The following is a 24340-nucleotide window of genomic DNA, read 5'->3' on the forward strand; positions in this document are numbered from 1 at the left end:
TAAAATCAGTTAGCTCAAAAGTAGAGTTTAACTTTGACAAATACAGAATATTGTTTACAAACTAAGGCACCTGCAATAGTAGGTCCGTTAACAGACGGCTCATGATACCGGACACCTACCCAGAACAGACGAATAATTTTGTCCCTAACTCTCTCCTACTGTACACGTAGCATCCAAACCGTTCATGCTTTCCTAAATCGACAGTAACTTTAATTCAACGTCTGTCTACTGTATAAATGTTTTGCTGTACTTAAGAAATTAGAAACTAGTGAATGATTCACCAACATTTCTGTTTGAGTCAATTGACCACTGCAAAGGTATTCCCCCCACGCCCAATGGCTGTCTTGGCCAATCCTGTTGGCTGTTTATTTTGTCCTCCGCCCCCTCTCATACAATCTAGTGACTTGCGCCACAAACTGAATGACAGCGTCCTCATGTTGGGTATCACGAAGGTCTTTTCGTATAAGTCAATTAGAGTCTTTTTTAGGTATGTTCTTCCTGGACGAAACAGTGTGGCGAAGAAGTTAACACAGCATGCAGGTGGTAAAAAGTCCTAACCACCTTCTCGTCTAGAGATTGTATAAAGATACATAGCATTTTCTAAAGAATCATTTAAAATTCTTGAACACGCCTACTGTTCAACTGGAGACATTGTCCTGTCTCACTACTTACTGACAATTAGTTTTGTTAAAACAGTAAATGAATATGTTATAATAGATATTCTTAAGCCTATACACTGCCTGAATACTTACTTTACTTTACGATGTAAGGTTAAAAGCACTAGTACTTCTGTCTTTCTTTCGTCTGTACACCCTTCGTCTGCAGTACAGACACCTCTATGCAATTTGTGAATACCGAGTCAAATAGGACCGCCCTGTGTTAATGCTGGACCCGTATTTTAGACGTGAACGATTTAAAAGCATGTGCAATATCCTAATATAAACCCTCTTAATTCATTTATGCCTTAATAGATTATTAATCTTTGTGATGTCTGGAATGCTTAAAGAATGTATTGCATGTGCAAATTTGCAATACGTAAATGTGTTGACTTGAACAAACATCGGGTGAATGCCAGAGGTTTGATGTAATATCAAAGCAAACAGCTATTGCTTTCGAGTGCATCACGTTTGTTTAGATCTGTGTTCTCAGTTATCCGATACTGTCCCAATAGCTTTTGCAAAAACATGATTCATTATACACATTATGGTTTTATTGAGACTTGAGTAGAATTTCTATGTGGTGATTATTCTGTTAGAAGATTGACACTCATACATAGTACCCCTGCCAAGAATCTTGCAACATTACTAGCGTCAAATTCAAAGACAAATGCAATCCATTCCCCTTCTTCTTCTTTAGGAACAATGCTAGGTTATTATAGATAAGGAAAAAGGATTTGGAGTACCTTTTTCTTGTAGCTAGTCTGATAATAATTTTCTAGACAATCGGAATTTTTCTGGGAAGAAGGGGAAGATGAAGTAGTAGTATTCGGGAAAAGAAATGAAAAATTTACAACGCAACTAGCTGGGTATTTTAAAACATTTTGGCAGGCATTGTAGGTCCGTCGGTCTGCGCCGTTCACAACAAATTTTTAGCTTCCGATAGTAGCTTCTGTGTAGTCCACATTCTGCTTTAAGAAGCTATCAGTAAAACTGAGAGCGGGTCTTTATTCCATTTAGGCAGGATATCATCGATAAAGTGAATAAAAAGAACTGGCCTTAGTTTTGAGCATTGAGGGAGTCTTACGTCAAATTTCAGCAAGAAAGTTCAGGAAAAAGTATTTTAATGTATTTAAAATGGATTAAATGAAGTTCTTTTTTGGCAATGGAAATTGGATATCAAGATGCAATTATTTGGGTTGTTTTTGTATGATTATTGTGTTTTGCATTACCGAGCTGTGAATTTAATAGCATTGAAGTTTGCGTTGTCCGTACATTTGACTTTAGCATCTTCGTTGCAGGTCTGTAGGGACATATGTGAGTACACTAACCAGCCCCCGGATTAGGCCCCAGATTACTTTTGAAGTTTAGATCACGTGTTTTTCAAAAGACCGTGAGGAGAATGGAGAGAGAGAGAGAGTGTAGGCAAGAATGGTTTAAAAGATTGTTGTAAAAGGTTTTAGTTCACGGACGAGATGTTTTGCTAAATGACGAATCATCTTTCTGGCCTTCATACCTGTTACACATATGGACCGAGGTAGCATTATCCCACTGCCCTTATTCGGGTTTTGGTGTTTTTTTCGTCGATAAATCATTAGTATGAATGGCGACAATCTGTAAGAAAAAATTTCTTTTCAAATTTCCTTGAAGCGTAAACCATGGTTAGTTAAGAAGGAGTCTGACGTTTCTGCTTGGCAGGTGAATCTAGCCGTAAGTTTTGTTAATCCAGATTGCATTTTTCTTTCTGCCATAAGTGAGTCTCTTCTAAAGCCAAAATCCTAAGGAAAGACTGGATAGACTTCGTCGAGGTCTGCCACATAAGATACCATTGACACTAGACCGTTTTGATGAGCTGTTTCAACAGTGGCTGATCATGGTCAAATTTGTCAGCAATTGATTAAGAGACATCGCATGCCAAAGCCGATAACCAGACAGATAACATGCAATGTGTTATACATACCAAAAAGAAAACACAAATAAGAAAAAGAAAGTAAAAAGAAAGTCAGTCTAGAAGTGAAATGAAAATGAGTGACAACCCAGTCCTTTCAAGGGTAAGAAACATCTGCTATTGCTGGTTCCAAGCTTGAATGGTATTTTGGCTATGTAGATCAGGCTCGCCAAATGGTGGTCATTAGCAGATTGCTCCAGGACCCGAGCAAAGAAATCCCAAGAAAAATTATAACAAAGTTTCATTATAAAAATTATATAAATTATAAGAAACATTATAAAATCAAACCTTGTAAAAGGCCGTCTATTGTTCTATATAAAGGAAGGTGACTGTGGCAGGAGGGGCAATTTTTCTCTCTAGTTACTCTGTCAAGAAGGCCCTTGATTCTAAGGAACATAAAAGAGCACATAGAAGAGTACCGTTGCACTTTATTGATCATCAATATTCTATGTGTACCAAGGACCAACATTCTTCTGCTCTGCAAAAAGGGGACGTGTGCTCGTGGATACTATAAATGCCTTTGCAATGGAAACCCGATATGACGAGCGCCCCGCATAAGAGAACTTCCCTTCATAATGATCTAGGCATTAAGCCCTTTAATACTACTTTACAAAAGTAAATAGAGCCAGTAGTGTAATGAGGGGGAAGCAAAAAGGGGCGAATGCCTCCAAATGGCAGAATTTTTTTAAAAAAAGGGCGTCTTCTGGCATTTCAAAGGATGTGAACTCCCATTTTTTCCTCGATAATCTTTCCTTTGACCCCCCCCCTAAATATTACCACCCTGGTGCCACTATTGTAACGCGCCCGTCGGATTGAGGAACACCTACTATAACGTCTACATCTTTGGCTCCCTTTACAGTTGGTTAATCGGGATTCTCTTGAACAGTGAATTCCGAGAAAGAACAGTGAAGACCGATTCCCAGATCAATTTTTATAAGATGCAGAATATACTTGGGTGTCATTTTGAGTGTGCATTTTGAAAAAGCTTGATCAGTGGTTATCCAAGAGTGTGTAGTGATTTTAATATTGTAAAATAGGCCATATTTGCACTCATTCATCGATCATGCCATCACCACGCTGGCACATGAAATCTGTAATCACACGGTGGAATGAGGAGCCTTTGTATCCAAAGCTATTCTCTCCAGTACAAAGTGCTCTAAAGTTTTCAGCAGTCTTTCGGACAACATCTGCTCTTAACTCCATTACAATTCTTCCAAGTGTTTGTCCATCAGCCGTAACATCGAAGAAACATTGTGGTTTTGCCATTTTTGAACAAAAGTATCGTATAAATCTAATTCCAGGGATAGCCAGCGTTGCTACTTGTGCATGTACGTCCCAAAGACTGCTTAAAATAAGATTCGGAGTAACACTAACGATGGAAAGTCGCAGGATATGAGAGGAACCATTGCAATTCTTGCCACAAAATAAATGTTCCTGTTAGTGTATTCTGATGAGGAACTTTGTCTGCTATGATTGTCAAAAGGGATGTTTCCTGACAATAGCTGGCTCAGAGGTCAATGCCCTTGAAGAAAAAACTTATGATTTGTCAGGCTGACAAACGTTCTTAAACACCAAGGGCGTAATCAGAATATGAATGAAAACTTTGAAATTTCGATGCTCTACTTCGCAAGGAAAGGGTGGGGGTGTGGTGGGGATAAAATTGGTTCTCAAACACAAAATCAGTACGTTCCCATCCGCCATCCCTTCAGCTTGTCCACAAGTTAGTGTAATTACTCAAGTACTTTATCATTCTAAACCAGAAATAGAGCTGAATTTTGTCATTAAAAAGAGCCATGACGCTTGAAGTATTGACAGTTTTTCACAACATTGGGATGAATCACCAGGAAAAGCGGTCCTTATTTTCTAGCCTTCTGTAAGCCATATTTATCCCGTTTATTCAATTATTGAAAGCTGATATTGGTGGGTTTAAAAACCCATAAATATCGTACATCCTCATCTTTAATTACATTTAGGCTCTGATGAAGCCTAAACTGTCCACCGAAAAATCTCTGTTTATCTCTATGCTTCAACTTCATCCTCTGTGGCTTAACACTATATGATATGCATCCTAGTTGCCACACATCTTTATAAATCTCATCTGCGATGTTGCAAATACAGGTTTATTTGTTTGGCATGTACAAATTTCCAGGTATATTAAGATATTATTAGTTTTAATAGAATAACACTTATTGAACTCCAGAGGGGTAATAGCTAAAATAAGGGGTACCTAGCTAAAGTGGGACCTTCTGCAAGGAAAAGGAGGCGCCCAGGTGAATAAATGCTTTAGTACATAGCCTTTTCAAAGGAAAATTTGCTGCGGGGGCAAGCCTTTGTTTATAAAAGGAGGAAAAAAGCCTTCTACAATAGAACGTCACTGGGGCTGGAGAGGCAAATACCCCCTAGGTAGTATGCTACAAAAGGCCCTGCTTTAGTCCTTACAGATCCATTGAAAGAAATAGTAGTACTTGTTCTTTTGGTGTCTCTGCCTAAGCTCTTCCCGCTTGTACTCTATTCAGCTCCCATAACACATGCTTCGACGCAGATTGGAAACTGTGGGTCCAAGATTAAATTAAGTACGCTTAACAAAAGATTTTCCAAAAATGCTCTGTTGTTTTGTGAAAACATTGGTAGATCAACATAGTCCTGATTCAGACTCAATGAGAAGGTTTCGCTACTTTGGAGGATAAAGTCACAAAGAAGTAGTGCTTTATATTATAGTAGAACCAGGGCCTTCGCAAACTGGAGGAACCAAAAAAGTAAAGAAAGTTTAATCCTTCCCCTCTTGCCCCAGTCGAACCAAACATGTCACTGACGCTGTTTTACTTGTGCACTTTGATTCAGTGGATTTGTTGCGAAAACAGGTTTATCTTTATAAGATATTTGAGTTGACTTAGTATTTCATTTAGCAAAAATGTGGGGAGGCTGACTTGAAGATGATTTCTCAAGAATAACACATCAGAGGCCGTTTTTTAGAGAAATGTATCAGATGAGCGCTCGGTTCCCAGACCATCAACACTTGATTCCAAAACTACATGAGCGCTTTAAGCTTAAGGCAATTCTGCAGCTACCACATTTCAGATGAAATAGCCAAATTTGCCTTCTGCAGATTTCACACAAGGTTGGGTTGTCTGGACCTACCTAGCAGCAAAACCGCAGTTTAGCTCTGTACAATTGCCTTTCAAAACGCGGTTAGTTCACATTTGGCACCAAAGCGTTCTATTTTTAGGAATACGTGTTTGAATGGACTTAGGAGGATTACGACTTTCTATTTAAAATGCAGAAAGCATTCCAAAAAGATGGTTCTGGTCACGTGTGGGTTTTAAACGAGTAAAGCAGAGTCGTTCCTGTATGTACATATGTATATACGGAATATTTAGCAATAAAAATTGACCGAACTCTGTTTTAATGTAACAGGGGGTAGTTGGGTAGTTTCAATCTCTTGGCATGGTGGAATAAGGCTATGACTGCATATTCAACATTGGTTAATGATTGGATGAAACGAAAATTTATTAGGAAATTTGTGAATTTATCATATAAATTTGGTCATATAAATTTGTCTTTATTTATCCTTCTCAATCTAAGTAACAGTAGCTTAAGACAGCAATAAGTTATGTCATTGTTATTGCAATATGGTTTGGGCAGTTAATTATCAGTTAAGGTTGTGGATTATGTAACGAGCTTCAAAGTCGAATTAATAGAGAATAGAACAAAGTGTTGTTGGTATCAGTGATAAATATTGTGCCCACATTAGGAAGAGAGGACTTATCGCAGTGACAATAGACAGGTTTGCAAAGCTTTGAACCAGGTGTTTGAGAAATCAGTCAATTTCGCTATATTTTATTCTGTTTTCACCTGTTTAAAGCTTAATAGCATATTTAGCAGTAAGGACATTAAGTTAACTCCCACTAGAATGAAAAACCGTAAAGACAGATTTACTCTTAATAACATAATGAAACTTTGTGGACAATGAAACTTTACGTTGATGATGTATCCGATCTTTGAAATAACTTCTAATTTGTCTTTTTATCAACGATTTATTCTAATTGAAATCATAGTGATTCATTGCCCCTGGTCCTTCCAAAGAAGTTTTACATGCGAAAGTGTAGATCGAGAAAAGGACATGCAATGGGATATTCTGATGAAAGGCATGTTGCCATAAAAAGGACCATGTTTACATATGGCCTAAGCTGGCTGAAAATAGCATCTGTTGCTTAGAAGCTTAATTAAAGACAAAAACCGCAACTATATCAATTCAATGAGTAGGAACTCGTATTGATAAAGAATTGCTTTCAAATTCTTATTAAGAAGTATTTTTGGATGCTGAATTGAACTTTGGTTAAAGTTCCTCGAAAGCCCCTTTAAGAATTGAACTTGCTATTTTTATATCAAAAATCAAACATTCTTGAAGAATTCTTGATTTTTGATACTTAAAGTCAGAAGCAATTACTTTAAAGGAAGAAATTTTGTGGAAGGAAAAATTCGCGAATTGAGAAAAGCGCGAAATTTTTGGAATTAACTTTCGCAAAAGAAGCAAAATTAGATCTTTTGCGAAAAGAAACTTTTGCGTTTTAAGGAAAGTCACTAATTCAACGCAAAATACATTTTTGTTCAATTTAGGCTTACTTCTAATTTCATTCCACTTTTTTCACTGATATAGCAACGAAACAATTGTTAAAATTCGTCACAAACCATGTGACGACTAGTCATCGATTCATTCCAAGAGGGCCAATAGAAAAGCTCTCTAGATATTTCGCCAGAATGACCAATCGCGAATTTCATACGTTCTGCGGCTCAAACTTTCGGGATATAAGGCTTAAAACACGAAACTTCCTTTTTGTCAAAGTAAGGAATACAAGACATGAGTAGTAAACAGAGTTAGGGAAAGTAACAATCAAGACTTTTTTCGTGCCTGACTAATTGGGTATCTTCAGCACGACTTCTAATCACCGCTGATTTGGTGTCTTGGAATATAGCTTTTAGGAGTTTTGGGAATTGATGGAAAGGAATCGGGAATCGGGCCTAAAAACATAGCGGGAATTCGGGAATCATGGAACCTGTTGGGTATCCTGTAATAACAAACTGAGAAGCAACGAAGGAGAGAGTTGTTTATTTGTTGTCTAATTATTGTATTGAGCCTAAAACTCAGAGCTGCAACTTGCAACAGTCCAGTTCTTTGCACTAAAGCGTGGTTTATGATTGCTTCTTGTCACCGGGCATCCTTGTCGTTGAGTATGGCTGATACAAGAGTAGAAGCCATATTTTCAAAAATTCCCCAAAAACTAGAAAGTAAAATGTTTTCTGCGCCCAAAAAACAACACAACAAATATGAAAATGAAAATGAATTGCTTGTTAAGGGTTCTGTTGCTGAGCCCCTGTTTTAAACTATACCATTATTTTGTAACCGAATGATCAATTGCTAGATTTCATCCTGAAAACCACTTTGTGAGTTCGTTGCTACTATAGCTAAGAGAATCTCCATTTAACACCGACCAGAATTTTCGGAAGACTTATCACATCACTTATGAAAGTGGAAATTTTACATTAAGGTTGTGGGCGTGGTCCGGGAAAAACATTTTAGGTCCATGTGTAGAATTAAGTCTGGAAAAAGATAAAGCTACTGAAATAAACTGCTTCTAGGAGCAGATTCTAGGAAAAATCATGCTTATAACAGCTTGCACTTGAGTTGAAGACGATAGTGTATCATGGCTTTTTAATTATTTTCTATAGACTTGTTCTTTGTGCAAGAAAAAAGGTCCTAAAACCACGATCATAGCAGCTCTTCGACAGCGGTTTGGCACGTGATAGAAACTACTCGTACCAATCCTATTCATTATTCACTTGCATTGAAAGAGCAGTTTATTATGCATTGTTCAACCATAAACATTTTCTGTAAACATTCAGGTGCGAGGATGGCTCAGTTGGTAGAGGAGCTAAATGGCAGCGCCAGCCACTACGCTCTGGGGGGGGGGGGGGGGGAAGCAAAACAAAGTATTTTAGGCCACGCCTTTTTAGCACCAGAAAACGCCCTTTTACTAACAAGGAACGCTATTTTTACCTGAAGGGAACGCCCATGACTCACTTTTGGCTATGTAAAAGCAGTTTGAAAATCATAAGATTACATCATAAAAGTACGTTGCCAAAATATTTCCATAGCGGACACCTGACTGACCAGAAAAATTGCCCACTATAGAGGTGTCTGTGTAAGTTGCTGGTACAAGGATTTGAGCATAGGGAATTTTGATACGAATTTTGTTGGCCTTGTCTGTTGTTAAAAGCACTGACTAACGTTTCCTCGTCTCTACCTGGCATCGAATAGAAGCTTATGGCAGCACTTGAGTTTTTAAGGCAGCATGGGAAGAAACTAGAAAATTGACCTCAACATTATTGTGGCTTAGGAATCGTATCCCGCTTCACGTGTGCATTTTTAAGCGTAACCTGCATACAGGACCCACCCTGATTTAGAGGGCTCTTCACTTAATTTGGTTAATCTCTCTCAGAACCTTTATGATTGAAGACTGGCTTTCTAGAGACATTCTTTTTAAACTTTAAACAAGACTTCAAAATATGCGTAAACTAGATTTATGTTCTATTCCTTTTCATTTGCAGTATAAATATTTGTAGGGAACCTATTTGTGAATAGCATTACACCACACCCTTTGAGTACCATGGCAAACCTACCTAATCCATATCATTTTTCAAACAAGGACAACAGGTGCTAAAAGATATCTTTAATAAAATTATCCATGGAATTTACAAGGGGGATTTATAATAGTGATGAGCTCACGTAGAGATAGTGAGATCTCGAGATCTATAGGGAAGAAATTCAAACCTGAAAACATTTCAACGAGCAAATGAGCACTTGTTACTTGAAGGAGCCTGGGTCCTGAACACATCTATTGGGTGCAAATTCCTAACACATCTCTTGGGTACTGGAGGTGTTCTATCCAACATAGCACCATCAACATTCTTATATTTACAACTTGATTTTTTATATTCCTTTTCTTCTCCTGGCATTTACAACACGTGATAGTGGCACATCCCTCTTACCTCCCCCTTACTGCAACCTAAATACTCTGTCAAAATTCTTGGAAATAGACACGTTTTGCTTCCGTGTTGCTCAGTACAAAAGGACACCGACCTTCGCCTTCCCAAATTGAGTATTGGCTTCAATACACACTCCTCACCTATAGTTGTCTTGTCTGACAGGAATCAACTGGACAGGATCAAACCATTTCACATTACATTAACACTCAGGAAAAAGAAGAATCGCAATAGACAATGGAAAAAGTATTAGTGTAGTGGGCAAGGACATTTGGCAGGGGTTGTCTCACGGTTTTGCCACCTTAAAAGATTTAGTTATGTCATTAGCACTAGTTTTCGACTGGATAATGACTGAAAATCCCACCTTAGATTCGTCCTTCTTTAGATTCTGTTCCGGTCCAGATACTTGCACCCAATTCTTTAGGGGACGTCTAATCTGAAATGTAATTCAAAAGATCTTGATAGCAATGAGTCAATTAACTACAAAATTTTGTCGTGATAAAATTTCGGACCAATATTTTGACGAAATTTTCTTCGACGAAATTCAAAATAAGACGAAATTTGGTCACGACAAAATTTGGTCACGACAAAATTTTTCGAATTTAAGATTTTTGAGATTTTGTATAGAAAAACTCTTACATGAAGTTAGAAACAAAATCAATGCATCCTTTTTATCTTTTAAATGTCAACTACGTTCTTTTCTTTATTTACAACGTCTCCATAATTATCTTTACCGTCGGCATCATGATCATCATCACCATTATCAGTTCTTGAACGAACGTCCTTATCATCATTGTTCAATAAAAATAGTTCTAAGTTGCGTAGTGAGAGGGAGGCAAGAGAGGGAGTGCCTATCATGCTAAAAATATATTTGAAAAAGGGCGTTTTCTGGCGTTTTAAAGGGTGTGGACTCCAATTTTCCCTTGACCAACGCGCTTTCCTCCCCCACCCATCTTACCACCCTGTTACCCTTTCTAACTGTCTTTTGTCACCAGTTTCAATTTCACCTCTGTCTTCTTTTACTCAACTGTACTATTTTTTTCATTCGTTCATGGTATTTGCATTTTTCAACCCAAATTTTGAACTCAACGGAAGCAAACCTTCCAGGCCAACATTTCCTGTTGGAGATTGTCTTATGCTTTCCGAATCTTACACTTATATTCATACTTTTACATGAACTGTCATACCATTTAGATATAGAGTAGAGACTCTCTGAATGCTTAAAGCATCTCTGTTGACCCCCCTTTTGCCCTTTTGCTTCAACTAAGTAAATAACCGCTTTAATTTGGTTTTTCTGACATGCTGCCCGGGGGTTGAGCCAAATTCTGAGTCGGTGCTCAAGCCCCCAAGTCTTCACTAGGTCGGTACCTATGAGATTGAGTATAAAGCAATCTGTATGATTCTACTTCTGACGATATTGGTAATATGTTGCTATATTTGTGTTAAAAATCCACGACAAATTTTGTCACGACGAAATTCTGAAAAGTTGTCCGAAATTTTTTGCGACGAAATTCATCCGCCGAAAATTAATCTGACGAAAATTTTTGTTGTTAATGTGTGCAAATGATCTGACTTTGTTGACAAGACGCTTTGTCTTCTAGAAGTATTTCAGAATCCCCCATTTAGATAATCAGTCTGCCATTCATGGCCAAGTTCCAAAAGATTCTAATATTACATCGCAACAGTTTTTCAATGCTAAAAACAGTACGTCTAAAACACCATACAAGTGATCGCCCTAAGGGTTTCGGAGTAGATTTTAATCCAAGAATATGTGCAAGCTACACAGTCAAATGATTAGCCTATCGGATACTGTCGTGTTTATAGCCTTAACGCAGACCAGTTCATTTCAGAATGATACAGAGTGTTAAACTATGAATTTGTAAGAATTCTCATTAATTGTGATAAACCATACATGAAATTCAAGGACATAGCTTTTGCAAAACCGTTTATTGCGAGGCAAGCAATCAAAGTTCATTCTAAAGTAAAAGAGAATATTTTGGAACCTATTTGGACCAGTATTGTAAAACTCAAAGAAGGCCGAGTTTTAGTATAGCATTGCAACTTCTTTGCTAAATTGTTGGGGAGACGAGCGAGTGAAAATCTTCAAATGAGTGAGGCAACCCTCCGTCCCGGAGTCAGAGAGCATGCGTAATAATGATTTATTTCCGTGCGCATGCTCTTTGACTCCATGACGGAGGATTGCCTCACTTATTAAAAAATTTCTCTTGCTCGTCTCCCCAACAATAAACAGTTCTCCTTGCTGTCCTTAGCTATGGGGTCAGTATCTGTCTAGACTCTTAAACACAAAACTTTGTGGTACTTTGCTACGAGAAAAAATCTTCAGAGAATTTAATTATAAGGACGACCGTTAACCGAATAAGAAGAGTCGTGGTGAAAATCAATATAAGACTTCCGAAGCACAAACGTCATTTCGGAAATTCTTGGCAAAGGCCTTTTGTTTTCTTGAGGAGATTTTCAAATTCAGTTACATTTCAATTACATAATTATTTGAGCTTATGAGAAGGGCTGTTGAGAATATGACGGTGTTAAGCACAAAAATTGACGAACAAAGACATTCATTAGTGTCTGGCAGAAAATTACTTTCTTTAATGGTTTTTTCGTTGTAGTTTTAGGGTAGGGACTTGGTTATCCCATATAAGGTGTTGGGGGTGGGAGACGGCTGTCGAAACACAATAGTTAGGTTTTGCAGGGCAAATTTAGGTGTTATTCAGATTCGCGTAATAAAATGCAACGAAAAATCCTACAAAGCAACATAAAGAAGTATAAGTTAATTTCATTTTGCGCGAATCTATGCATAAGAAAAAGCAGAATATATAGACTACAGCATAAGGCACCGCAGAGCTTTCAGAAAAGTTGGGGGGCCAAAAAAAATGCAGGGGCTAAAACAGAGTTAAAAGAGGCTTTAATGGTGGATTAATATTTTGCATTTTTCGCAAAAATTGGAGGGGGGGGGGGGGCTAAAGCCTCCACAGCCCCCTGCTCCGCGGTTCCTGAGCATATTATAATTTGACACATTTCAATATGACACGACACGGCAAAACAATATAAGAGCATCATCTGTTTGTTTTCAGGGACAAAAATGCTGTTGCTCATGCAAAGAATACATGTCCACTTGTTTCCTGAAATCAGGGGCGTATCTAGCGAGGGATTTATGGAGTGTGATACCTCGCAATTCTTGATGAGTTGGTCGGCAAAAGTCCGGGAAGTCAAGCTACGCCACTGCCTGAAGTATTTTCAGGGATATCCTAGGTGTCAAAGCCTCAGACGGTGAAAGAATGGTTAGTAAGGACCACTGCTCGACCATTTCCTCTGAAATGAGGCTCTGGTACCCAGGGTTTTTTAGGGTCTACAAAGGAGAAATTGAATCTTAGATACACAGTTTGGAATTTGCACTCATTTCACACATTCACCTTTCTGCTGCTTCATAGCCACCTCCACCCTCCAGACTGTACAACACAATTGTACTTCTGAAATGGCACCACATTTGCTTTATTATCTTCTTATAGGTTAAAGAGGATAAAAATGTTTTATTCTATTCTATGTTTTGGGAATACACGCTGTGAATTAGGCACAAATCGTGAATCTAGTTTAGTAGTTGATCGAAGAAAGGTTTGCTTGGCCAAAGAAGATACTAGCAGAAAACTGAAACTATAGTTTTGATATTTCGGAAATTATGTTTAGAACTTTTATCGACAGGTCCCATTAAAAATGAAAGAGCATTCCACTCCTCTCTTAAGATTTTTTCACGAAGTTGCAACATTAACAGCCAGTACTGTTTTACAACCAGTATGAAATATAAAAAACAATTACAGCGATACAAAATCGCTTCTTGCGTTATAATCATTTGTCTCAATGAATTTTCAATCGACATTAAAGTAATTTGGCGTCCTTGACGTCAAAATTTCCTCCTAAAATTGGCATCTTTCGTGAGAAAATATTTTTACCTTGCTCCAGCACTTCTTGGTTACCCAACAAACTTCAATGCGTAGGTAATGAATGAGAAGTCAAGCAAAGACAGATTCCTGTGGGCAACACATGAAGTGTTCACCCAAACGAATTCTTGTGGATGGCAAACAAGACTCTTACTAGAAAGGTGTTAATGCGATTTTGAAATAAGAGCGCGAAATTAATTTCATTCAAGTTGACAAATGAAGAAGGAAACCTCGAAGTAACCCTTTCATTGAAAAATAACAAGTGGTTAGACAATCCTGCCTTTGTTGGGAAAATACATTTTTGCTTGGTACAGCGGTTGGGACTGAAGTGGACCTGTTGTTTCTAACGAGCTTCGACATTCATTTGATTCTCGCTAATCCATCAATTTAAAAACTACCTTGAGAAAATCTAGAAGCAGAACTTATAGCCTCGCATGCTTAAGCTAAAGTTTCCAAGTCGAGGCTGGCTAAAATATTTTACAGTGACTTATATTTAATCTTATTTCACACCAACTGAAGAATATTTTTGCCAAGATCCTAATGAAATAGTTCATTATGTTAGTTCCTATAGAAGAGATTGATTATGATAAAACAAGATTGGCAAACAGCCAAATGAAGTCAAAGCTGTTTTGCCCGTATATTAACAATGATTTTTTTTTAAAATTGGCTCAAGTTTCAAACAGAAAGTAAAATCAGCTTATTTTAAATATCTTTTTTCTTGAACCACGAGAATTTAGTTGCTTTGTTTTCCTCTAATTAAAATCTGATAGCATGAGTATTTGAACTGTCTCAGAGGAGTTTTAGAACTCCTTTGTTGTCATTTAACCAGCAAACATTCTGGTGATATCAGAGTTCTACGTTCAAATATTTGAGATTCAGATTAATATAAATCAATTGACTGAAAAACAATATGCATACCAAGAAATTCAGAGTATGTTGTACATATAATGAGAAAAATTCTTCTTGAGCGTATGTAATTACATATCTTTCAGAAAAAGCATAAAAACAAAAAGCCGGGTTGACCCCCTCCCAGTTCATTTTTATGACACTTCATTGCCTCTTGTTTTTTATACACAGGGTGCTAATTTGGCTGTGCGATTGCAAAACATCCCTCTTCCAAATTTTATCTTGGCTTTTTTAGCAGAGATAGGGAACAAAGATGTTTAATAAGAGTCCTTACTGATAACAGTACTTCAGCACTGACAAAGTTTACACTGTATAAATATTTCTCTTATTATCATCATTATTATTAAGCTATATGCAAATGGAACTGCAAAGAAACATAAAGACAGAAAGTTGCAAACAAATGTTTTCTTAGGTTGTACCAATGTTTCTTCCGATTTGATGTCCCTTCGTGGTGTTTATGACTAGTTTTATCTTTAATACCAGGAAGCAAGGCTGATTCAAAAATTATCCTTGCTTTGCAGATTTGTCATTCTTCTAGCTTTTTTCATCGAGATCGTCACTATTTTGATACAAGAAATAAATACTGTCTTGTATCGTCCTTTTATCAAAACAATTCATTGTAAGATATTTTTATAAAGTTCTCTGCCTGATAGGGAAAGCTTTGACTATTCAAGGATCAGAAGCAAAGCATACTTCAGAGGCGAAATGAAGCATATACTTTTGTACATGTATTTATCTTTGAATACTGTTTAGGTCTCAACGATGTAATTTAATAGCTAAAAAATTAACATGGTTTAGGGGCAAACACTACGTAACTTTTCGAATTTTCAAATTTGTCACGTCTCCCTTTCTCATAGCAACCCACGTCTTCTTTAAGAAAAGGAGGCAGCAGTAGTTTTTCAATAAAGCAAAGACTACGCCTTTGTGAAATGCCTACTGGGAGTCTTCACCCCCTAAAATAATTTTTCATCTACGTTCTTTAACTTTTTTAATAAAAGAATCTAAAAGAATGAATAGCAGACTTCACTCTCTCTCTATTCTCCCTCCCTTTTAAAAGCATAGATCTGTTTTAACAACCCTGACCCTGTTAAATTTGAACCACAATTTTACTTGTGTGTTGCATAAGTAAAAGCAACTGAATCACTACAAAAGGGATAAATGACAAAAAAAAGATTCAGCTGTTAATGATAAAATGGATAAACATATGATTGATTGAATGAATTAGCCAATGAATGGATGAATAAAAGAAAGAGCCACACATTCAATGGATAAGAAAATTTCTTGTCAATTCATTTTAGAAGTAAGCTTGCTATCACTTTGTTTGCTGACCAGAACACAACATTGATTTATGAACTCGAAAACATTTTAATTGAATAGATCTAAATGTCGTTTGCAGCGGAAATTGGAAAAACTTAATGACAGATTTTTCATCCGAACTGAAAATGACGCAAGACTTAGAAATTTTTCTTCGCAAAGCTGATTTCTAAATCCATGATTGAAAACTTTTCTTTGAACTTATTTTCGTTACTCAAACAAGATAAGGATATTTGGTTGAACTATTTATCAGAAATTATAATGTTATTATCAAAAGTTTGTCATATGAGTGGCATTCAAAGAAATCTGGCTAACTTAAACGAAACTGTAAATGGTCACGACGATGGAAGTATTTTTTAAATTTCATAATTAGTTTAAATAACCTTTCAAAAAGCTATGCAAAGGTTCATTAGAAGAAGAAGAGGCTATTGGTCAAATCTGATTCTACCTTACAAACCACCCTGTACGGTGGCCCAAAGGTGCCACGGCAGAACTTTCTTTCTCACGGCAAAACTTACTTTCTCACGGCAAAACTTACTTTCTCACGGCAAAACTTACTTTCTCAAGGCAAAACTTACTTTCTCACGGCAAAACTTACTTTGTCACGGCAAAACTTACTTTCTCACGGCAAAACTTTCTTTCTCACGGAAAAACTTACTTTCTCACGGCAAAACTTTCTTTTTTCACGGCAAATCTTTTTTTTTCACGGCAAAACTTACTTTTTCACGGCAAAACTTACTTTCTCACGGCAAAACTCACTTTCTCACGGCAAAACGTACTTTCTCACGGCAAAACTCACTTTCTCACGGCAAAACTTTCTTTTTTCACGGCAAAACTTTCTTTTTTCACGGCAAAACTTTATTTCTCACGGCAAAACTTTACTTCTCACGGCAAAACTTTCTTTGAATTTAATTTATTACTTAAATTTAATTTATTTTGAAAATTTTATCTCGTGACATTGGATTCTCGTCGTCGTATTGCTTTGTTCCTTTTGCTTTTCTAACATAGGCGTAGAAGACAAGGGTCTGGGGAGATAAGGGGGCTGCAGCGGCAACTGTAGTTTCTCAACATTGAAAAGTTTCCAAAAAAGCGATAATCAGGCAGAAATCTACCATGAGTCAGTCAGGCAAAATTTCCATAAACAATTGATGTTGTTTGTTGGGCAACCACTTCGATTTTTTTATTCACCTTATATTATGCCCATGCTTATTATTTCATTTCTTTATTCATTGTTATTACTATTATTCGAAAAATTAAGTTCTCCGTCCCCCCCCCCCCAGTTCTCAGCAGAACTAATTTTGCATTGCGTCCAAATTCGATGAGAAAATGTTGGGGGAGGGGTAATATTTTGATACCGTGCTTTTTGTGATGTAATCCTATGATATTCAAACTGCCAATTTTCAAACAAAAGTTAGTCATAGGCGTTAACTTCGGACAAAACTGGAGTTTCTGTTGGTAAAAGGGCGTTTTCTGGTGGTTTAAAGGGTGTGGCTTAATTTTTTTTGGTTTGTCCCCCCCCCCCCCCAGAGCTTAGTGGCTGGCGCCGCCATTGCCTGACATGTCCACAAGCCATTCCTGTTTAAATTTAAGTCTGAATAAATTGTACCGAATACTGGACTCCGACAGCCAACAGAATCCAAACTCAAGATTGTGATCAGCTCAGCTGTCCATGCGATTCTGTTTCAAATAGCCTGGTATGTTGGATTATCTTGAGATTCCTAAATGATTAAGCTTTGAGGATTAAGAATTATTGGATCAACGCTCCCATTCCAAACACGACCAATCATGATTCAACTCTTGTTATATAACTTTCCTTAAAGATGGGTATTTATAATGTTTTAGGAGCTGTTCATTGAGAAATTTCCATGATTATATAGCTACTAACTTTAAAAGCAACAGTATATGAACTCCATACTTAAGAACTGATTAACAAAACACGTGTGTACGAAATGACAGGGGCGGGTTACATACGGGACTTAATGTACATACGGGATACTAATAATATAAACATTACAGTATTATAATTGGAAGCATACGCTGATCCTTGAAAGTTGGTCTTGAGGCGTATCTTTTAAGAAAATTATGCCGTGTAACGCATCTTTTTAAAATCGCAATCAAATATTTTCAATGACATCAGAAATGTAACAGTTCTGCCTAGCCCCACCTAATTTATGACTGTAGCTTGTGGAGAAGCTTCATGCAAAAGACCATTGTAAGATAGGGCACCTGACTCCGGAGAATGAAAACCATACAAAAAATCGCTTTGATCTTGACTCAAAGTATGTTCAGCCCCCTAAATACGCTTTAGCACCCACAATCTGTAATGTGCTCCACGGTCCCTGCCTGGTTTCTTATTCTTTCTCGCAGATGCCTATATCTGCATGTTTAATAAGGTGCTCTTGGATTTTTACGTGCAGAGAGAAACTGAGTTGAAAAGAAGATTGGCGCGTTAAACACCCTCCTGGTTTGACTAATAAGTCCCCAGTTAACCCCTTATGCACTTGAAGTGTCTAAAATTGAAAAGGAACTGGATATCACTCTAGGATAGAGCACATGAAGTAGCCAGGCGATGATGTTCGTTCTCGTCTGGGTCATTCTTGACGCGTGTCTTGGTTTTTCGTAATAGTAGATAACTCAATTAAATGAGCAATGTTATTAACACCTGACGCTTAAACTAGTCATTAAAATTCAATTAGGATCGCTGGCTAACACCTTCGAACACTTTTCTAGAATCAGATCACCTTTGATTGTTTTTATGTCCTTCAGGTATAGTACCAAAGTGATGACGTAAAATGTTTGAAGTTCTTGAAGTTTAACCCCATGACATGAAATGCATCATAAAATATATGAAATCAGTTAAAGGTATTACGAATTGGCTAAGATATTGCCAAATAACCACAGGATCTTTCCCCATCTAACCACTGTAATTTGGTCATGGTTCATAATTTTATGAACCAGGTCAGAATTACAGTGATCTGTTGGCAAACTTTAAACCTTCCATTGGCCATATCTCGCTTAATTGTGAACATATCTAACTGATTTTGCAAATTAAGAGGTATTTTATGCCGTTTTTCACATTATGTAGTCAAATTTGAGAAAGTACTAAAAAAGATTTTTGATGACGTCACACTTCGGTACTCCATTACGAGAGCTTTGAAGTGTAGATTGTAGACATTAAAAAGAATTATTGGATTTTAAAGATTATCATAGAAGATAGTCACAGATTACAGATTACAGACAGATTACAATAAGCAGTAAAACAAGATGCTTGGAAGGGAAAAAAGCGCGAATAATCCGATAAAATTCTTACATATCTGAGAAAAGCATAAATTTGGTCTAATTGAAACTGGAATTTTCAGATCTTAAAAAAACGGCTGCAAGCTTACACTGCCTCTTGTCCAATGCACCACAACGACTGTGGCCCCTTGTGCCAGTAACTCGTAATATAGACGCTGCATAGCTCAGAATTGTCTACATATACTTTTGAGATGCAGAAGAAACCTTCCTATTAAAAACTGCTTATTTTTCATACATTGAAAGGCATTAAAACAGAGAAAAGCATTAACTCACATTAAACGTGATAGTTTTCATTGCAAGCGTTAGACAAAGAAAGAAAATACTAAAAACTGCAAGGCATCTTACCAGCACACTGTTGATTCCACTCTCTCTTTATCTTTCGATTTTCAATTTCTAAAGTTTCTCTTCTTCTCTCTCAGATATTTTCTACAATTCCTTATTGGGGAAAGATAAATGAACTTGTTAAGAGCTACCATTTAAGAATGTTAAGAACTTTTTAAAAGCCTCTAGATGTACAATAACCAAATTTATTATACTCTTGGTCATGTGCAAAAGGTATACAAGAGGATTTTTATAGACATGATCTAACTCTAATTTCCGCTTTAGGTGTAGCAATACTGAAACACGGGTGTTAAGACAATTTTGCCAGATTTGTGGCTTCCTTTCTCGTTAGGCCAATGTTTGTAATGTCTTGATAACGGTTAATAACTGTGAACTGAATAAACATCAGAAAGTACCAACGATGAAGATAACCTTTAAATCTTGCCTTCAAAGCCTCAGGGTACTGCTAGCAGGAAAACGTTATTATTGGCGGTTTGTGGTCTAGGGTTGTGAATCAAAACATAGTTTTCTTATCAATTAAGCCTTGAAACAGAAATACTATGACTTTTATAGTGACTAAAAAGTGAGGCTTCTAGGAATAATATTATAGAAATTAACGATTATCTTCATCTGCTTTCATATAGAAAATCCTTAGGAACTTATCTATTGGGAACCATTAAAGAAATATGTAGCCCTCTAGCATGATCACAACTATGTTTAGACAATAACAGAAACTTCATAGGAAAAACGAATATTGCTTGTACCTGATCTAAGACATCCACTGTATCCAATATTACAATAAAAATTCCAAGATCAGCCGTAAGATAAAACTTGAATCCACATTGTTATCGTATTTGGCAATTAAGTATTAGAATAGCTGGTCATGTGATGTGATTCATACACCTGTTAAAGTTACATTGAATGCCACACCCAGACAGAGGAACACAATCTTGCCCCAATTAAGGTGAATTGCAAAATGTATTTGATATTAGAAAAACCTCTATAAAGCATACACAGTTGTTTTCCATCTTATATTGCACAAATATAAGTTCACCTTCTTATATTACCAGGTGCCTTCCTTTGCCAAGTCAATCTTCAGCTGAGCTGTTGAAAATCGTTGAGCCAGTGGTGTCAATGGCCTTGACTGAGAGCAGTTGAACAACAAGGACATCTCTGTCTATCTTTCTAGGTCTTTTAAAGCCTCTGCAGATTCCCAATGATTAGTCATATTTTCGTGCATCAATAATGAAATCCAAATATGGTGCTTGCTTTGAAGCGACTTGGTCAGTGTTCTACCCCTGTGGCAACTTGTGGTTTACAGTCACTATCTATAATGGAAGACACGATTAGGCAACAGAGAATCAATTTCACTTTATCAACAGATATACTCATGCATTCATGTCAAGATACCTTGATTGAGTTTGCAGAATTATGAGTAACATATCTGAATTGTGCATTGGAGCTTTGTATAAAACAATTGCCTTTGATACTCTTGAAAACACACCCTATATTATCCAATGTACACGATTTGTAGTAATGTGGGCCTTTGTTTGTCATAAACTGCAAGCTAAATGAGGACTAAGCAAAATATACAGCTAGTGGTATGAAGCTGGAGGCAAATGAAAATCTTAAAAAGTTGAAAAAATAGCACGACACAGGAAGAAATGAAAAAACACTGATCAATGGGATTCGAAGAACTGCTGAAGCAAAGAAGGACTTAAGCAATTAAGGTTTTCCGATGCGACACAGCTTTTATATATATAAAGTGCAAAGTACCAAACTCTTTTGAGTGTAGCTCAAAACATTTACGAGAATTGGTGTGAAAATCGCGAATGGTCTCAGTTTTTCAGCAGTAAAAATCAAAGAGAAGTGATCTGGAAGACATCTGTTCCAAAAAGGAAACACTGAATTATTAGAACAATCAACAATAATGATTCAAACCATACTGACAGTAGCTATGCTTGTATCCTGTTTTGGAATCATAATTTCTAAAGCAGTACGTAATGTTGAGCAGGGACCGCGCACCAGTCTAAATGTGGGAGGGCTGAAAAGGGCGTGACAGAAAATTGTTTGAGGCCACGCCCATTAGAACGCCGGAAAACGCCCCTTTTTGAAAATACTGGTTTATTTCTACTGGGGTTTTATAAAAAATCTGGTTCAGAGAAGATATCAATAGCTATTAAGATAGATAAAATTAGCTTGGGGGTAATAAAACAGCGAGAAAAACACCTAGAAAATGAACAAAAAGGGTTCCCAGTCAAGAAAAACTGCTACTCCTTAGGAGTATACGATTCAATGTTGCATTAGAGCATAGTTAGAGTAAACTTTTCAAAAGGTTTCCTAACCTATTATTGCAAAAAAGTGTGGAGGGGCTATAGCCCCTGCTAGCCCAATGGCTGCGCGGCGTCTGATGTCGAGGGAGATCAATGCCTAAAGGGCCTTTTCATCCTCCTTCGGAGCCCGAGGTTTCAAAGTCGTCGCCTTTTCTTCTAATCGTGCGACCTTGTGGTCTTTTTCTTGGTGTTGGTTTTCCCGTTGTCCGCGTAATAAATGGCTGAATCACACTAAGCTACAACTCGTTTTTCAACACAATTCCAGATTCATTACTATAAGTTTCCGTATAAGTTATCTATTCCCCATCTTAAAGCTAGAAGCAGGGGTGTAGTGCCCAGGGGGCTGTGCCTCCCTTGTTAATTCCAAAAAGCAATCAATTTCTACTTTTACTTTTGGTTTTTGCTACATTTTTCTCAAGGGGCACCCTTGTTATTTTGATATAGCAGAGCCTGCAAAACCTTTAAGAACATCCTATCACAGACGCTAAGTTTTGAGTGGGAAGAAAGCAACTTGCCCGATTGCTTTAGAATCAGAGTGTCTTTAAGGTTTCTTTACTTACTCTTCAAGAAGGCTAGCATAAACATGAAGATAAATTTTCACAGTGAACAGCACGTTAGGCTATGGTTTACTAGCAACCTTCTAACGTGCATTATCAGACAATCAAAGGAGTATTGTAATGTTAACCTCTCCAATCTAACTTCATATTCTAACCTCATTGGAGCTTGATTCTAGGAAATTACGCCCTATGGCTATAAAACATCCGATCTTGTTTCACTTTATCTGTAAGAGTAGTTTCCGTTAGTGTTCGGACAGACACTCTACCTAGAATTACGTTACCAAAAACCTTAAGCATATTTGCTTCAAAGAAATGAATGATAAAATAGCGCACAGTGAATTCACCAGGATATTTTTTAATTTCAGTTTCAGCTTTCACTTTCATCCAATAATTTAGCCCCTCCCTTATACAATCCACCAAGTTTTAACTCTGTGGTGAATTAAAGGGGCCACACCCTTTGTTTCGCACGGGGCCCCGGACAGCTTTCTGTGCCACTACTTATGATGAAACTCTCCTGAACGATTTCCTTTAAAAACAGAAAGCAAATTGATGATATATGCGTAAAACTTGGGCCAAAGACCAAGCGAAGACTGCCACATTCAAATGAATGTTTTTCAACTGATTGGTCATACTCAATGGCGTTGCTTGACCTTCAAGAATGGGGGGGGGGGGGGATAAAATTTACCGACGAAGACATAGATAAAGATAAATTTAGGTGCTATTCCACCTACCTATAGACGATCTTACTGACAAACCAGGGAATTTTTCCACCAATCAAAAATTCACCGACAAACTCACAAAGAATTGGGGGAGGGGATGTTACACCCCCTCCCCCATTCAACCTACAACCTACCGCTTGCTACGCCCCTTGTCATACTGCTTCTTATACTTCTCCCTATGTACGCGATATAGCTCAACCAAGCCGTTATTGCATATATGTTTGGGAAAGGGGGAACGTCTAAGCACTGTAAAATGAATGCGGGCTGTGTTTTTCGGCATCTTGGATGTGGGCTTCGAGTCATATCTGTCGAGGTGAACATCAAATGTAATCAATTTACCTTGTTTACAAGCTCGTCTCCGATGGTTTTTCTAACTGAATAATGTTAAAGGCAGCTTGAGATAATTGTATCTTTTGGTTTGTAAGCTTTCTTTGCCGCCTGACACACAAAGTGACTCTTTCTATAGACTGTAGCTCTTTCTATGGGCATTTAGATAACGCTAGCAGACAGAGAGGTTTAAATCAGCTGTATTTGTGTGCATACATCATATAGATATTTGCTTAACCAACCGTGTGTTTATCTTTCCTTCTGGCATTTCCTCAATCTTTACTAACCTTTTGGCAGTTTATCTTGATGATATGATAGGAAATAACTGTTATTAGTAGAAACTTTCAACAGCTCCGAAACAATCTTCAACTTACCATGGTTTTTTTAAAGTAATCAGACAAATTTTATCGAGGCTCGAGGTTGAAGTGCTTTTAAATATTGTTCTTGTTTCTACGTTGACTCCCTGTTAATTGCTTCTAAGTCCACTCAATGTCAGTTTTCAGTGGCGTAGCTTGACCTTCAAGAATGGGAGGGGGGAGGGGGGAGGGGGGAAGGTGGTGGAGGGTCACGAATAGTAGGGTTTACCGACGAAGACATAGATAAAGAGAAATTTAGGTGCTATTTCATTTACGGATAGACGATTTTACCGACAAACCAGGGAATTTTTGCGTCAACTAAAAATTTTCCGACAAACTCATGAAGAATGGGGGGGGGGGAGATATCACTCTCCCGCTAGCTACGCCCCTGTCAGTTTTGCATCACATTTTTAGTAGAACGGTTGATTTACTAACAAAACCTGCTCTGTTTCAGAGATTATAAATTAAATTATGCACTATAAATTTCAAAAGGGCAAGACGTACCAACAATTTCTATCTTGTAAGAATTATTGTAGAGAGAAGCACGTAGGGAGATGTTTTTTTGAAAAGGTTTATAAAAGTGGGTTGGTGCATTTGCCCTAAAATACCATT

General features: G+C 37.3%; 1 protein-coding gene across 3 annotated transcripts in view; it reads right to left on the bottom strand.

The window, feature by feature from the left end:
- Window positions 1-20638, bottom strand: part of LOC135687432 (hemicentin-1) — a 93447-nt gene extending 72809 nt beyond the window's left edge. The window contains exons 1-3 of one of the 3 annotated variants that reach the window (XM_065203987.2): window positions 20491-20638; window positions 19461-19550; window positions 10010-10081 (exon numbers count right to left, since the gene is read on the bottom strand). The gene's annotated coding sequence lies outside the window, so the exon portion shown is untranslated. Of the gene's footprint in view, window positions 1-752; window positions 771-10009; window positions 10082-19460; window positions 19551-20490 lie in introns of those variants that run through there. The other 2 variants (XM_065203988.2, XM_089114586.1) reach the window with 2 other exon arrangements.
- Between the last annotated feature and the right edge of the window lie 3702 nt (window positions 20639-24340).

The sequence above is a fragment of the Rhopilema esculentum genome, chromosome 20, assembly GCF_057945365.1.
Source record: "Rhopilema esculentum isolate cy_ngs chromosome 20, ASM5794536v1, whole genome shotgun sequence".
Classification (NCBI taxonomy): Eukaryota; Metazoa; Cnidaria; class Scyphozoa; order Rhizostomeae; family Rhizostomatidae; genus Rhopilema; species Rhopilema esculentum.